Here is a 16,608-nt window from a genome sequence, read left to right on the forward strand (position 1 = left end):
AGAATACCTGACATGTATCCAGTCGAGTATTTAATGAACAAAAGTGAGTGGTCACTTGGTGCACAAAATACTGCAGCGGCAATCTCTCGCATATATGGACGGCTATAGAGGCAGCACGGCTCACTATTTCTGCATGGGTCCTCCAACGACTTGCTGAGTGCGTATCACGTCGAGTTGCTGCAGAACGCTGGGCAAAACGAAATCCGACACGCTGTTACGAGGTATCCCTTGACTTGCGACCACAGTGGATAAAGGGCTCTTTGGAATGGTTTTGATCGCCGATCGTAAAAGAAACTTCCGGACAAAGTGTTGATTGTATGTGTAGGTTATTACTAGTTAAATTGTAGCAATGTGTGGCTCAATTACACTGTTTTGATATTCATTCAGTATTATACAAAATTTACCGTTGAAAGTTAAGAGGCTCTGGTAGATGATTTCGTTTCACTGACCACTAGGGTGCAGTAAATTGTGTTTTGTGTGTGTGTGTGTGTGTGTGTGTGTGTGTGTGTTTGTGTGTGTGATGAGTCACGTAGTGGTAGTCTCAGTTGCATACTCTACAGAGTGAATAACTGCTATTATACTGTCCCTTTGTCTCTCTACGCTATAGAAGGGACGCTGTTTGCAGTTCTTATACAAATTTCTGATCTCTCTCTCTAGACGATACTTAACAGTATGTTTTGCTAGCCATTCTTCTACAAAGTTTGGGTTGGAATGAACTATTTCGTGGTGCTTCTTCGTCTGAAAACTACATGGATTGTATCTTATGAGAGTCCAGTTACGAATTTATGACATGTAGAAGTTTACTTTCGAATTTACCTATGGGCTGCCCCTTCAAATGTCTAATCAGTGAAGCTGTTTTGCATATAGTGGCTCTGACATTTTGCATGTCACTGAGTTACGTAGTGAGTAATTTGCCGACCGACCTAGCATAATAGGCGATTTAATCACATTCTTGTACCTCAAGTTTTCCTTGAGCATCTGGAGCGTGTGGTTTTACCGTGTGTTGCGTATTTCTTAAGTATTTTATGACATGTCTCTTTAGATCAGAGCGCTTTCGTTGATTTCATATGTTTTTCTGTTCTTTTGTACATTCTGGAAGGATATCGAATATTCCATTTACATTCAATAGATATTATAATTTCCAATGTTTCACTTGCTACCCAGTTCCTATCACTCCTTCTTGGAAATAAACACTAACCACTGATCAAATTGCTTATAACTGAGGCAGAAGTAGAATTATGGAATCACATATGTATGTAGTAAGCCCATGCCTACTACAGTAGTACAAGTTTATATGCCAACTAGCTCTGCAGATGATGAAGAAATTGATGAAATATATGACGAGATAAAAGAAATTATTCAGGTAGTGAAGGGAGACGAAAATTTAATAGTCATGGGTGACTGGAATTCGTCAGTAGGAGAAGGGAGAGAAGGAAACATAGTAGGTGAATATGGATTGGGGGGAAGAAATGAAAGAGGAAGCCGCCTTGTAGAATTTTGCACAGAGCATAACTCAATCATAGCCAACACTTGGTTCAAGAATCATAAAAGAAGGTTGTATACCTGGAAGAATCCTGGAGATACTAATAGGTATCAGATAGATTATATAATGGTAAGACAGAGATTTAGGAACCAGGTTTTAAATTGTAAGACATTTCCAGGGGCAGATGTGGATTCTGACCACAATCTATTGGTTATGAACTGCAGATTGAAACTGAAGAAACTGCAAAAAGGTGGGAATTTAAGGAGATGGGACCTGGATAAACTGAAAGGACCAGAGGTTGTAGAGAGTTTCAGGGAGAGCATAAGGGAACAATTGACAGGAATGGGGGAAAGAAATACAGTAGAAGAAGAATGGGTAGCTCTGAGGGATGAAGTAGTGAAGGCAGCAGAGGATCAAGTAGGTAAAAAGACGAGGGCTAATAGAAATCCTTGGGTAACAGAAGAAATATTGAATTTAATTGATGAAAGGAGAAAATATAAAAATGCAGTAAATGAAGCAGGCAAAAGGGAATACAAACGTCTCAAAAATGAGATCGACAGAAAGTGCAAAATGGCTAAGCAGGGATGGCTAGAGGACAAATGTAAGGATGTAGAGGCTTGTCTCACTAGGGGTAAGATAGATACTGCCTACAGGAAAATTAAAGAGACCTTTGGAGAGAAGACAACCACTTGTATGAATATCAAGAGCTCAGATGGCAACCCAGTTCTAAGCAAAGAAGGGAAGGCAGAAAGGTGGAAGGAGTATATAGAGGGTTTATACAAGGGTGATGTACTTGAGGACAATATTATGGAAATGGAAGAGGATGTAGATGAAGATGAAATGGGAGATAAGATACTGCGTGAAGAGTTTGACAGAGCACTGAAAGACCTGAGTCGAAACAAGGCCCCGGGAGTAGACAACATTCCATTAGAACTACTAATGGCCTTTGGAGAGCCAGTCATGACAAAACTCTACCATCTGGTGAGCAAGATGTATGAGACAGGCGAAATACCCACAGACTTCAAGAAGAATATAATAATTCCAATACCAAAGAAAGCAGGTGTTGACAGATGTGAAAATTACCGAACTATCAGTTTAATAAGTCACAGCTGCAAAATACTAACGCGAATTATTTATAGACGAATGGAAAAACTGGTAGAAGCGGACCTCGGGGAAGATCAGTTTGGATTCCGTAGAAATGTTGGAACACGTGAGGCAATACTAACCTTAAGACTTATCTTACAAGAAAGATTAAGAAAAGGCAAACCTACGTTTCTAGCATTTGTAGACTTAGAGAAAGCTTTTGACAACGTTAACTAGAATACTCTCATTCAAATTCTGAAGGTGGCAGGGGTAAAATACAGGGAGCGAAAGGCTATTTACAATTTGTACAGAAACCAGATGGCAGTTATAAGAGTCGAGGGGCATGAAAGGGAAGCAGTGGTTGGGAAAGGAGTGAGACAGGGTTGTAGTCTCTCCCCGATGTTATTCAATCTGTATATTGAGCAAGCAGTAAAGGAAACAAAAGAAAAATTCGGAGTAGGTATTAAAATTCATGGAGAAGAAGTAAAAACTTTGAGGTTCGCCGATGACATTGTAATTCTGTCAGAGACAGCAAAGGACTTGGAAGAGCAGTTGAACGGAATGGACAGTGTCCTGAAAGGAGGATATAAGATGAACATCAACAAAAGCAAAACGAGGATAATGGAATGTAGTCAAATTAAATCGGGTGATGCTGAGGGGATTAGATTAGGAAATGAGACACTTAAAGTAGTAAAGGAGTTTTGCTATTTAGGGAGTAAAATAACTGAAGATGGTCGAAGTAGAGAGGATATAAAATGTAGACTGGCAACGGCAAGGAAATCGTTTCTGAAGAAGAGAAATTTGTTAACATCGAGTATAGATTTAAGTGTCAGGAAGTCGTTTCTGAAAGTATTTGTATGGAGTGTAGCCATGTATGGAAGTGAAACATGGACGATAACCAGTTTGGACAAGAAGAGAATAGAAGCTTTCGAAATGTGGTGCTACAGAAGAATGCTGAAGATAAGGTGGGTAGATCACGTAACTAATGAGGAGGTATTGAATAGGATTGGGGAGAAGAGAAGTTTGTGGCACAACTTGACTAGAAGAAGGGATCGGTTGGTAGGACATGTTTTGAGGCATCAAGGGATCACAAATTTAGCATTGGAGGGCAGCGTGGAGGATAAAAATCGTAGAGGGAGACCAAGAGATCAATACACTAAGCAGATTCAGAAGGATGTAGGTTGCAGTAGGTACTGGGAGATGAAGAAGCTTGCACAGGATAGAGTAGCATGGAGAGCTGCATCAAACCAGTCTCAGGACTGAAGACCACAACAACCACAACAACAACATATGTATGTGGCTGCTTACACATACTTTTGCCTTCATTCTTCCACGAAGTTTCCGTATAACTCCCCTTAAAGGGATATTATACAACTAAATTTCGTGTGAACTTGTAACTGTAATGCGACTATTCTTATGGAAAGGATATTGTTTATTATGAATCACATATACTAATATTGTCTGCAGCTTAAATTCCGACCAACTTTTTGCTGAGCGTACCAACAATAAAATCGCCCTATGGTGAAGTGCCGTCGTTGGCTGGAGTGGCCGAGCGGTTCTAGGCGCTACAGTCTGGAACCGTGCGACTGTTACGGTCGCAGGTTCGAATCCTGCCTCGGGCATGGGTGTGTGTGATGTCCTTAGGTTACTTAGGTTTAAGTGGTTCTAAATCCTAAGGAACTTAAGACCTCAGAAGTTAGGTCCCATAGTGCTCAGAACCATTTGAACTATTTTTGAAGTGCCGTCGTTACCAGTGCACATGTGTCGTAAATACCTGCAGTGCACAGACGTTCCCTACTACTAATCTTAATGCTTATAGCTTTCTATTGTAGACTGAGGTTAAATGATTCGTCCCAATGTGGACACTTCCACTCCCGTCGGCCGTCACGTTACGCTCAGGCGCCGCGGCTGTGGCCTGGTCACATGTGGGTCAGTGGACTGCATCTTATCAGGCAGTGCATGTCTGCATCTCGAAAGCGCTCCGTACTGCCGAGTGGACATTGATCTGGCTGCTTGTCTCTTCGTATCTGCTGAGATAGGGAACGCCTACAAAGCAAGTAAATGTAACTGAACTCCTCAGACGTTTTTCTTTCAAAGTTACGTCACTCCCACTGTTCTAGAACAACGGGAGTGAAACCTTGTATGAGAGGGTTTCACTTTTCAAAGCAGTCACATAACGGTAAGGCCGTTGATTCTTACATCACTGGAACCTCTTTCATCAGGAACAGGTGGGGCCTGTAGCCCATCTGGAATATCAAAAATCCGGAAAAATCAGAAAAAAATTGTATGAAGTAAGTCAAGGCCATAAACAATTTTTTTTTGTTACGTAAAGCTATGAATTATTATTCACTGAAACAACAACTTTATTTCGAGCAAGAATCGTAAGTCGTTTATGTGCAAAAGAGTCACACAGATGTTTTACTAGCGTTAGTCCAATCGAAGTTGTGTACAACTTGCGTTCAAAGCAGACCATCATTCGTTCAGCCGCGTTCATGCCTTTATATGAGTCATGATGTCTTCAGGCTCAGCGCCAACTTAATCCATCATCACCTTTGTCACAGTCATCTGACAACAGAGATAATTTCGTCATGAGGTGTCATTTATATATTACCATATTGGCAACCACATCAAGTACGCAGAAATCACCTATCTTAGTAGTAAAATGCACGTACGTCTTCATTATACTGCAACTACTCGTTGTAAAGCCACACAGCAAAACACTGGCAGACTTAATAACATTACAATATGTTGATGTAAAATTTTACAGTGATTAGCATTGTTTTCACAAGCAACATTTATATGCTATTATTTTGACTTTTGTATCACCGACTCTAACATTTCTCCGATACATTTTCTTAACTACGTGAGTTTTAATTTTTTCTACAGGTCATAATCGGTCATAATACCAGTTAGCACAAATAAAAACAATTGTGATCTAGTTATTTTATTCTGATTACCATTATTATGCTCAAATAGCTTTTTTGCATAATATTATTGTCACATAAACATTTTATCTGTGAATGAATGAGAGCGACAGAAGGGATATACAAACAATAAATGTCACAGCAGTTGCAAATAGCAGACATACGGCTTCGGTATTTGACTCAAATAACTAACGGGCAACGATCATTTCATTACAAGTAGAACACGCCATTAACATGCAGTTTGTCTCTGTACTAAAAGATAGAACATTTAACCACTGAGAGTAGGCTGAGTTCGCCTAAGCTCTGCCTAAGCCACTTATTTAAAATGTCTGCCGACGATCTGTACCGAAACGAGGAAGATGAGCGTCTTAGACGTCAGCAATTAGGTAGTTGAATTCACAACACAATCCCTGGCTGGACAAGAAATTCTGCTCAACCAATTTAGGAAAATAACGGAATACTTGATACTGGAAGTCCGAACACAGAATTTAAATCTCTCTCCTCCAGAATGCGACTCCAGTCCAATAGCCACAGCACAACCTCGCTCCACGATCTGTACGACGTCAGCCAAGGACCAAGATGCCTCTGCAGTAGTGGTATCTGTTTTTAACAGCGGATAGCCCTCCAACACCAACACCTCATCTCACAGAAAACCACGGCTGCACTTCTCAAGGCGAAAGTGTTTACTGGTGGCTGCATACATAGGCTCTGTACACTAGACAGTAGTGTGTGGTGGTGTGGGGGGAGGGGAGGGGAGGGAGTGAAAAGCGAAGGGGGGGGGGGGTTGCGATACCGCACACCACACACCACTCTAAAAAGAAAGATAAGTACGCTTAACCCTTCCCTGCCCGACGGTACTTAAAACACCCATTCACTTTCCATAGTCATAAAACAGAGGACCGAAGACAACGATGGAATGTCGAACTGTCTTCAAAAGAGTTTGAGCTCTTCTGACATGAAAGTACACTATTGTAGATGATTTGATGTTTATAATCTGGTTTCGTATTCCTTTAATTAATGTAAACTGATATTACTGATTCAGTAAGTAAATAAGATCAGAAACGATGAATATCTTCTGACGGGATTCAGAAGTCCCACTCAGCTATCGGAGTGGACAGATGATGGAAATCTAGAATAGAAAGAACATGCTTATCTTCTCCTTCTTCTCTGTGGGACTTAGTGCCGCATCGGGGCAGGGTTGACATAATTATTAACGGATAGGGCGAGCTTGATTTGAGAAATGGGGCAAAGAGATAAAGAATGTATAGAAAGTTTGTGGCATGTTCTTCGGCGCTGCCTGCGGTGACTCGCCGTACTAGTAGTTGCCATGTTTCGGAAGTCAACCTGCAGGTGTTTTGGAAGAGCGTTCGCGCATGGTTTCTTAAACTGAACAGTTGCTGAGATTCTCTTCGGAATAGTGCCTGCCATGTGCTCAGAGAATAAACGTACGCTCATATCTAGAAAGAAGATTGAAAAGTAGTGTTAATATTCTCACACATTGTGTTCTGTAACTGTTCTGTGTTTTGTCTTCAGTAATGTCTTCGTTCACTTGTGAAATTAAGCCTGTTTGATCCTAGTTCTTCGATACATATGTGACGATGAGGAAGCTAACAGAGGCCTACATCATCGTTTGTAACATTTCCGAAACGTTAGGGCATAAGATCGTAACCACTTTTTGTGACTGAAAACTTACTTACTGGTTGGAAGGTATGGTCGATTACATATTTTTTTTTTTTTTTTTTTTTGTACGATTCAGTTTTTGATAGGTCAATGGGCATTTGTCCAATAACTGTTTTTGTTGCTGCCTGCAAACTAAATGAAGTACGATTTTATATGTGGATAGTCATTTTCCAAAGTTTGGATGTACAATGGATAGTGACGTATTTTAAATTATAATACAAATTATAATATCCAATAATGCATGGATAAAGTAGTGCATAGTGTAAATTAATCTGATACTGACTCTTAGAAATTGAAGTGTAGAAGAGTAGTCATGAGGCTAATGTTTCATATTGCCCCTCCCCCGCACCCCCCCCCCCCCCCACCCTCTGAAACCTTGAGACTGACCTCTAGCAAAGCCTAATGTTTATGTTAGCTCGTTATTTAACCACACTTTATCAACTTTAGCGCACTTTTCGTCGTAAGAAAACTAAAACTGCAGGATAAATTCAGAAAAAAGTATAATACATAATGGGCAATTCTCCAAGTGTTTAGATGTGGTTATGTACATATATCATAAAAAACTTCGAAAAGTATGTAATTTTACAAAATTTCGCTCTTTATGCCAAGGTTCCCTTATAACTGTCTAGGTTATTGAGTTTCAGGTGGAAGAAGAACTACTTCTGTTCAAATCAGCCTTTGGGTTTATGGCAGTCTTGTTTAAGATTCAGAATAAAAGTAATACATAAAGCGCTCAGGTATTCAGTACAGTGAGAAGATATGAGAAGCATATAATTTATTTTAAAAAGTAAATCTTTAGTATCAATGAAGTCATGTAGAAGTAAGGACACAGGACAAAAAATTAAACAACTCGAGGAGACATCATGCTAATTCGGTCTAACACCACCTCTAGCCTCGCTAATGGTGCAACAGGCCAAAGAAGATCGTCCATAGGCTGCTTCAGGACTGCTGAACTCAGCTGAATCATTGATGATTATATCCGACAGAGCTAGGATATTGTAAGGATGTTGTTCTACACTGTCCCAAACATTGACTATGGAATTAAGATTGGGTGATTCAGCACACATATCGAGAGTGTGCATGCAGCCCTGCGAACACTGCTCTTGTCATCTCACAAAACTTGGCGACAGATAATTTTTAAAAATATACTTCCTCGTTCTTCATGATGGCTTCAATGGGTGGGTAAAAGCATAATACAAAACGCACCTGTGGCTGGTCCCGGCGGAGGTTCGAGTCCTCCCTCGGGCATGGGTGGGTGTGTTTGTCCTTAGGATAATTTAGGTTAAGTAGTGTGTAAGCTAGGGACTGATGACCTTAACAGTCAAGTCCCATAAGATTTCACACACTTTTTTTTAATAAAAAGCACCACCAAAACATCTTAATAACACTTCTGATGCGAACTACACCGTTCAGTCCCTGTACGTTATGATCTATCTATCACCATGGTTCCTACGTCATTTACGGGGCTACCAGTGGCGCACCTTTCCTTGTATACATTTTGGACACTCTATGCTGATACTGCACAAACAATTAACTTCATTAATGAAAGGGGTAGGGCAGAGCAGTTTCTGGGTCAATAGACCCAGTGCTCCCCTTATGTAAACAAACTGTCCACATGTTATAGCCTCCTTATGTCAACAAACTGCTCATAGTGCTCTTAAGTTATGTTCATGTAAGTCTAATTTATGACCAAAATGTAAATCAACCAGTCACTTGGCTGAATCCCTTATGTAAACAAAAGGCCACCATATGCTTTTAGTTTTATCCAAATTACCCCAATTTATGAACCAAAAATTGATCACTGCATGTGCTTAGCTAGCCTAATTTATCACCCACCGAAAATAGTCTACACATTATGACATCACTATCACACTGTCAGTCCTACAACAGGGCTTGTAAAAACGACAAGAAATTAAAATAATTGAAGTTGAAACGTTTCTACAGATATGTAAGTACACGCACTGTAGATCACGCAGAAGACCCCACTAACTGACTCTAATATATCGCGCTTACACAATTACCTTAACTTGTGGTGTTAGCATGAACCACTAGGAATTTGTCACACTAAATTATCGAGGGAGAAAACCTGAAGCCAAAAGTAATGCTTCTGGTGGGAGTAGTGTTGCCACATTGAATATGGTAAGTAATGTGCGAACTTATCAAACAATTAGTCGAATAAAACGTACAGCGCTGACCACTGATCGACTGCAAACTTTGGATCCATAGTTTGGCAATTAACCACAGAGCCACCGAGTCAAGAGAGAAAAATCGATGGTGGATTAAAATTGCATATCAAATCGGACCTCTGACCTAGATTTCTACCTTATACTGGAAACGTTTGTGTGAGTAGGCTACAAATCGACTAATCCTTGGTCTCTCTCCACTTAGATACTACCTTCAATACGTAAGGAACCAGTGAGTAATGATAAGAATTAAAACATGCTATGGTAATCCACAGAGAAATATGAACAAAGTAATCCTCCTGTGGGAGCAGCGTTGCTGTACCGAATGTAGGTTAGTAGGGTGCGAACTTATCACACAGTTCGTCACTATCAGGACGACAGTAGGTCGCTAAACGCCCACAACTCAGCGGTGAGGTCGCTGACCCAATCCGAAGTTGGATTCATTCCGAGCAAGGGGCAGAGCACCTTACTTTATCACAATCTTGCATACAAGTGTTTCTGAGTAGCTCGTGAGAAAATGAAGGCCTTTGAGATAACAACAATCTGTGATAAGCAGATATCATTACGAGGGTAAGCGTACTAATGAAGTATATGACGCGCAGTTAGAATAACTTCTTACGTAAAGAGCACAAATAGCATTAAATCATGATTTCACTTAAATGATCAACAAAACGCTTAGCATTAAATGAAAGAGTCCGGTAGCAGTTTCGATTTCGTTGTGTAGTGGCGTAGTGAGAATATTCTGTCTCTTTCCTAAGTCATGTTCATGCAAGTCTAATTTATGACCCAAATGTAAACAAACCAGTCACTTGGCTGAACTTTTACTTGATAATACGGTATTAAAAAGTCCTTGTAAAACTTAGTGAATCTACGTGCGGAAACTATCCCTTGTCTGGTCCATATCCAGACAGCAATACTTTGTGGCAGAGACTCATACTTCTTGGGAAAGAAACATACAGGGCTAAGTAGGAGGGCTAAGTATTTTCACACCAAGGACTGTTCTTAAATAACGACGCAAGCTACTTTAAAACAACTTCTTGTGACCTGTTTCAGTTCCGTGCTTTTTAAAAAGGGTTCCCAGGTCTGAAAATCACCTTTATTAAACCTCAGTGTCCATAGACCTTACTATCGCCACCTACTGCACTCATCAAACGTTAGTCGCCATTGACATGCTTGTACTCGATCAATCTGTGTATGACTCCGAACTGTACTTTGAAAGAAAAAAGTATTATTATTAGTTAACTTTTGGATATAGCTTATCACATGCTTTCAAAGAAGAACTGTGGAAATTTTCCGCCATATGCAAGCCACGATTAATGCCTCATTCGCTCATATTGTTTCGGTATTTCATGTGCCATCTTCAATTATTTTCTTTGTTATTCTTCATTACACATTGTTATGTCTTCATCTTGATATCATATTCATTTTTCTGATCGAGTTTTCTACTTGAGTGTGAAATTCATTCGATGTTGGACACGACTTGCCCCATTCTTTGGGTCTGCGCATTTTCGAGTCATCAGTAACTCTGGCGTCGTACTTTGTATCGTAATGGGCTCATGGTATATTTGAGCGTGTGTGTATTAGTGTCGTTCTCATGTATAGACATTTTCTGATTGTTTATTCTGGCTACTGTAGACTCCTTCGAGGATAGCCAGTGGGTGATATGCGTAAGAGAAGTGATTCAACAAAATATATTTCTTGGTAAGATAAAATAATTGTTTTGTATAGGTGCAAGCGTTACCGCTGCTCTTCATGTCATTTTGAAAGTGAACCAGCATCTGTTAATGGAAAATCTCAGAACGACGTTTGTTTTGCTGATAACATTGTACCGATAGTCCCAGGTGCAGCTAAACTTCATCAACAAATTGGGTGCAGAAAGTTAAAAAGTAACTTGAAAATCAATTACAACACGATTAAAATAACATGTTCTCAACGTACTGAAAGAGAATAGAATAAGTTAATAACTAAGTTATAGCTCAGTGGAAAAGCTTTTATCTCTTGAAGTAAGGCAGTATCGGTTGAAAAATCTTATTTATTTAGAGCAAATGACGCTTTTCGCCGTTTTGGGGTATCTTCAGATTGGCCTAGGGATGGAAAATGAGAATAGTAAGGCATACACCGATTAAAACTGGGCAGTAGAGTTAATACAAAAACACAAAAGAGAACTATTTACTCAGTGCTAACAGTGAAAGGGGGTCAAAATTTTATAGAATACAGTAAGGAATGAAACGCAGCTTCTCAGAGTTTAAAACGGCAATATGCCTTCTGGCACAATTTAAATTTATCAAGCCACACACAGTAATCTGCACGACAGAGGTTTTCACTGACCGCAACCGGCACAACCTCCTTTAAACATCATAGCTCAACATATTCAGCAGCTAATAGCAACTTCTATCCTGGAAGCACTCTGTTCCTTGGAACCACAAAGCAAAGCAACGTCCGCTCGCCCAGTCCAGAACCAACGCCCGTGTTGACAGCACGTCATCACTACTCCAAACCCAGCATCCCACCACCAGGATGCCTCCGTTGCTTTGTTGCACGAACTTCTACTCCGCCTCGTCTAGCTGGCTGCCCTCTCTGATGATCGATAACTATTGTGTCTTCTTGCTGGCCATCTCCATATTCCTACTCTGTTACAGCTTCTCTCTGGTGACAACTGCAGTCATCCCACCCCACGAATAGAATAACTACCCGCTCTCTCCAACTAACTCCATGAAAGAAGCACGCAAGGACATAAAGAAGACCAGGGGCACACATCCCATGGACTAGCACCAATCACGAAGCCTCCATCTCTTACAGCACACTGCTACTTGCTGTGTCAGTAGCCGCACTACATCTAGCTTCAGATTCAAGTATCTCCCTTTGTTATCCACTGTATTCACTTCAGAAACATGTTTTCTTCTCTGATCAACATATGGAAATCCCTCAGACTGGTGCAGTAACTCTTCTAAATTGCTGAAGGTGGATGGTGATTGCACGAACATCAACAGCGTCCCATTATCTAGTTTAATTCCTTCTGTAATATTTTCAACCGCCTCACTTTCTGTGGCTTGGACACAAAATATGCACACAGTGATGTGAATCCCACTAACATATTCGCCAAAATTTCCATTTACTGCTTTTTTGCGACAATAAAATTACTCATTTAAAACCTTCATTGAACTTACAAGCATTACACTTTTACATAACAACTGATGAAATCCTATCAACGAGTCCCCTTCCATTATGGTCTTAGCTATCCTGCACCCCAAACTATACTTAGGATGGAGGTATGTACATTAACTGCAATTTAAATACTGCCTTTCGCTCCATTAGCCACAATAGATACCAGTAACAGGCATGGGATCAACACAAAAAATTCTTATTATTAAACATTGCTGCTGTGGAGTGAGAAAGCTTAGAAAACTGTCTTCCACCCCACACTTATCAGTATTGGAACAAGGGTGGCACAAGAACAAAGTACTGTTATCTGAGATGGCTGCGATGACGCCATCCAACATGGCGGCGATGACGTCGTCCAAGATTGCGGCTGTGACGTCAATCTAGATGGCGGATTTTGGAGGGAAGTTTGAATTTTGGCAGGAAAGTGCCACGGCCCCCTTCCCCAGAAAAATGGCGTGAAGTTCAAATTCCAACATGATAATGTATCACACCATGCTTATCTCTACTAAGCAAACAAAGTGGCGGGAAGATAGCCCACTTGGCCTACCTCCACTAACCTAAGACACCCGACCGCCACTTCCTCTTAAGACCTGGCGCTAAGTTTCAATTGGTAGGAAACAAAGCTCACTAAGAAAATTGTGGGAAAGAAAGGACACCTGAGCACCACCTCCTCCTAGGAACTGGCGCCAAGTTTGAATTCTGGCAGTAAGGAAAGGTCACTTGGGCTTTCACTACCAACCTAAGAAAATTGTTGCAAACGAAGCTCACCTCCAGTAACCTAAGTCACCCAACCGCCATTCGCTAACAACCTAAGAAAATTACTCCAAACGAAGCTCACCTCCACTAACCTAAGCCACCAAACCGCCACCTCTTCCTAGGGGTTGGTGGTAAAAGGACTCAGCCTGCACTAGGCTGATGGAGAGAGGAAGGTGTGTACTTTATTTATTTTGGAGCAATTTATTTAGGGATGGAGCATATTTATCACAGAACACACGTTCTCACATGCCCCACAACATATGGACGTGCAAACTACTCCTACATAACTCTTGTATAAGGCTCTACACACTCGCTTGCTAATTGTAAACAGTCAAAAATAACGCATTGCAAGATGTACAGACATGCAAATCACTCGTAAATAATGCAATACATTTACGTCCGGAGAGCCAAACAACTCTTAAATTGTCCACATTATAATCCATCTAAAAGACCCTGCGAACATGCTTGCTAATCGTCAACTGTCGAAATCATACACCAGTTTTTATTTAAACAATTAGAGGCAGCACCACCACCGAGTGTATTCGCCACTGAGTCCAGAGCCCAACTGGCTTAGTTCATATCGATGCCACTAGAGGACGCTGTAGTGAAGTCAGGTGATGATGCAAGTACCAAAATCTAAGATGGGGTCGCCTAGTGTGTTCACCACGAGCTCCAGAGCCCAAATGGCTTAGTTCATATTGTAGCCACCAGCTACGCTACCGTGACGTCAGGTGATGATCCAAGTACAGTTATCTATGATGGCGTCAAACAATGTGTTCTCCACGAGGTCTAGCACTAAGTACCACCGGCAGAGGACGCTATCGTCCATTTCGTGACGTAACCCATGATAGTTGGGGTAAAAGGCGGGAAAACGACTCCGGACAGAAGTCTTTGTTTTGCAGACATGAGATTTAGAGTCCAACTGACCTAGTACACAGTACTGTCACCATATGATGCTGTCTTCCCTCCTGTGATCTAATCCAAGATGGTAGGGGCGAAATGGCGCGAAAATGACAGCCTTCTCTGGGCTGCTGGGGAGAGTAAGGAAGGATTGCACTCTATTTATTTCGAAACAACTTATTTGGGGATGGAGTATATCTATCGCACTGATACAAAACACCCACCCTGATGTGTCTGGAGTCATGTTGCACAGCCCACAGACATGCAGCCAACTCCCAATTTCAGTGCACAATAGAAAACTGCTCCTAAATAATGATTCACACTGATGTGTAGAGACGCTCAGTACTTGTAAACTGATCAAATACCTCATAGCACGGCCTGCAGACCTGCTCGCGAAATAATGTAATCAACGCATGCAAGCACATTCCGCTGCCCCCTGTCCAGTAGAGTACACAGGAGGTAGCGATAAGTGACGCATCTGTCAGATGTCAAACCGTGCACAGCTGCCCGCAAGCATGAGATTATGGCATCCCCATTCATATTTCACACCTGAGAAATTCCTATCTCCTAGGTGCAGATGATGATGCAATCGCATCAGAGTGAAAGCATATTTACTGAGTGCACATACGATCGGAGCTGGTCCGCGCACACCACAAACCCTGCGAAGTGAGGCGGCCGTCGGCTGTCAAAGCACACACAGGCCCCCGCTTGGCTCCAGTGCACTCCGTCACAGCCACAGCTAGCTGCAGTTGTCGAATGCATGTAAAAGTTGCATGCCTCTTTACAATCACGCTTATACTGAGGCCATAGCATCCAAGGCGTGCTCACGCCATTCGCATATGCGAGACATCTCCAGGCCTCACTTGTCTGTATCATTGAAGGCAAAATAGCATAGGGCACATTGACACACATGTTCAGCCATGCGGCCCCTCTCCAACGTGGCTCCCGCCTCGCCTCGTGGCAAATCAGCATCTAAAATGTTCTCAATGTTATTCTTATGTCACATGGATTGTAAGAAAAATAACAACCAAGTCGACCTCTCAGGAATTGTATAGCGCCCCAGAAATAGTTAACTTTCGCATTCTTGATGCCTCAGCTTGTATGTACGAAAATTCTTACCCTAACAGAACCTGTTTATGAAAATGACATCCATTGCACTCTTCCTGCTCTCAACATATGCAAACGTTCCCTCTGCTATGTAGAGTCTCCTATATCCCAGCACAAATTATGGAGCATTATGATTAGCTCTTATCGAATTTACCTACCGAATTACTGATACCATCGGTATGGAAGCACGATCCACCTTTTCTTTCTGGGGCTTTCAGAAGTAAAATTATTTTGCACAGATTGCTAATCAGCATTGACAGTTAAACCTTGCAAAGTTGTCTACACATTATCAAAAACATACTACTCTCAAGAATATAGGAAGCCAGGAAGATTTTTACTAGTGTAACTGTGATAAAATATTACAGTGCTGCTACAGTCCGACACCAATCAATGTGCGAGTAATGTCTCCTCTTGACGATTGTGCTTCAATATCTATAGTGCATATAATTTCCCACGTAAAAAATCTCACACGGTTATCCATGTACTGAATCTATACATCCCTCACGATAAGACACACAGTCATCGTCTCTAGTCATCTCATAACATAAACCATACTAACTTTACAATGCAATGTATGCACAGTTTACACAGTGTAAGCCACAGTAACTTTACAATACAATATTTACACGTTTTACACAAACAGTGCATTTATCTTTTATATCTGTACAGCACACACAAAAATTATCCTGTGCCTACACTCACACCATCTATATGTCACTATCTCCCCCCCTCCCCCAGTCCTACGGAAGCACTGTCATTCTACAGACACGACATTCAGCCGTAATAAACTGTTTTATACTGATCACCATGTTGCACTCACAACCAAACCTCGCAATCTTGTCTACAGATCATCAAATACATACGAGACTCGCAAGAACATTGGACCGTGAAACCGATCTCCATCCCGGCAATATATCACCGAGTGCCGTCTCGATCTAGTAGACATGCAATTCATATCCCCCACCATACAAAATCAACCCTTTTACATCAGCGAACCAAAGCCGCTCTCGGAACTCTTCTACAAATTCGAGATCGTGTCCCTCGATTCAAACTCGTTACTGTCTCTGCTCCCTTGCCTGCTCGCTTTTCTACACACATCTCTAGACTCGTGGATTGCAAGAACATACATATTTTCACCATAATATTATACCATTTTCGCGATACTTCCCGATATCAATTACTAGGCAGCGTCCTACCGAGCGTTACCGCAACATAATTCCCGAGATATAGACTGGAAATTATTTCTCTACAAACCTCAAACTTTAGCGAGGTGCAGCATGCTGTAAACCACTGCCTAACTAGAAACAAATAAATGAAACTCATATTTTCA

This window comes from Schistocerca americana, chromosome 2, assembly GCF_021461395.2.
Source record: "Schistocerca americana isolate TAMUIC-IGC-003095 chromosome 2, iqSchAmer2.1, whole genome shotgun sequence".
NCBI lineage: Eukaryota > Metazoa > Arthropoda > Insecta > Orthoptera > Acrididae > Schistocerca > Schistocerca americana.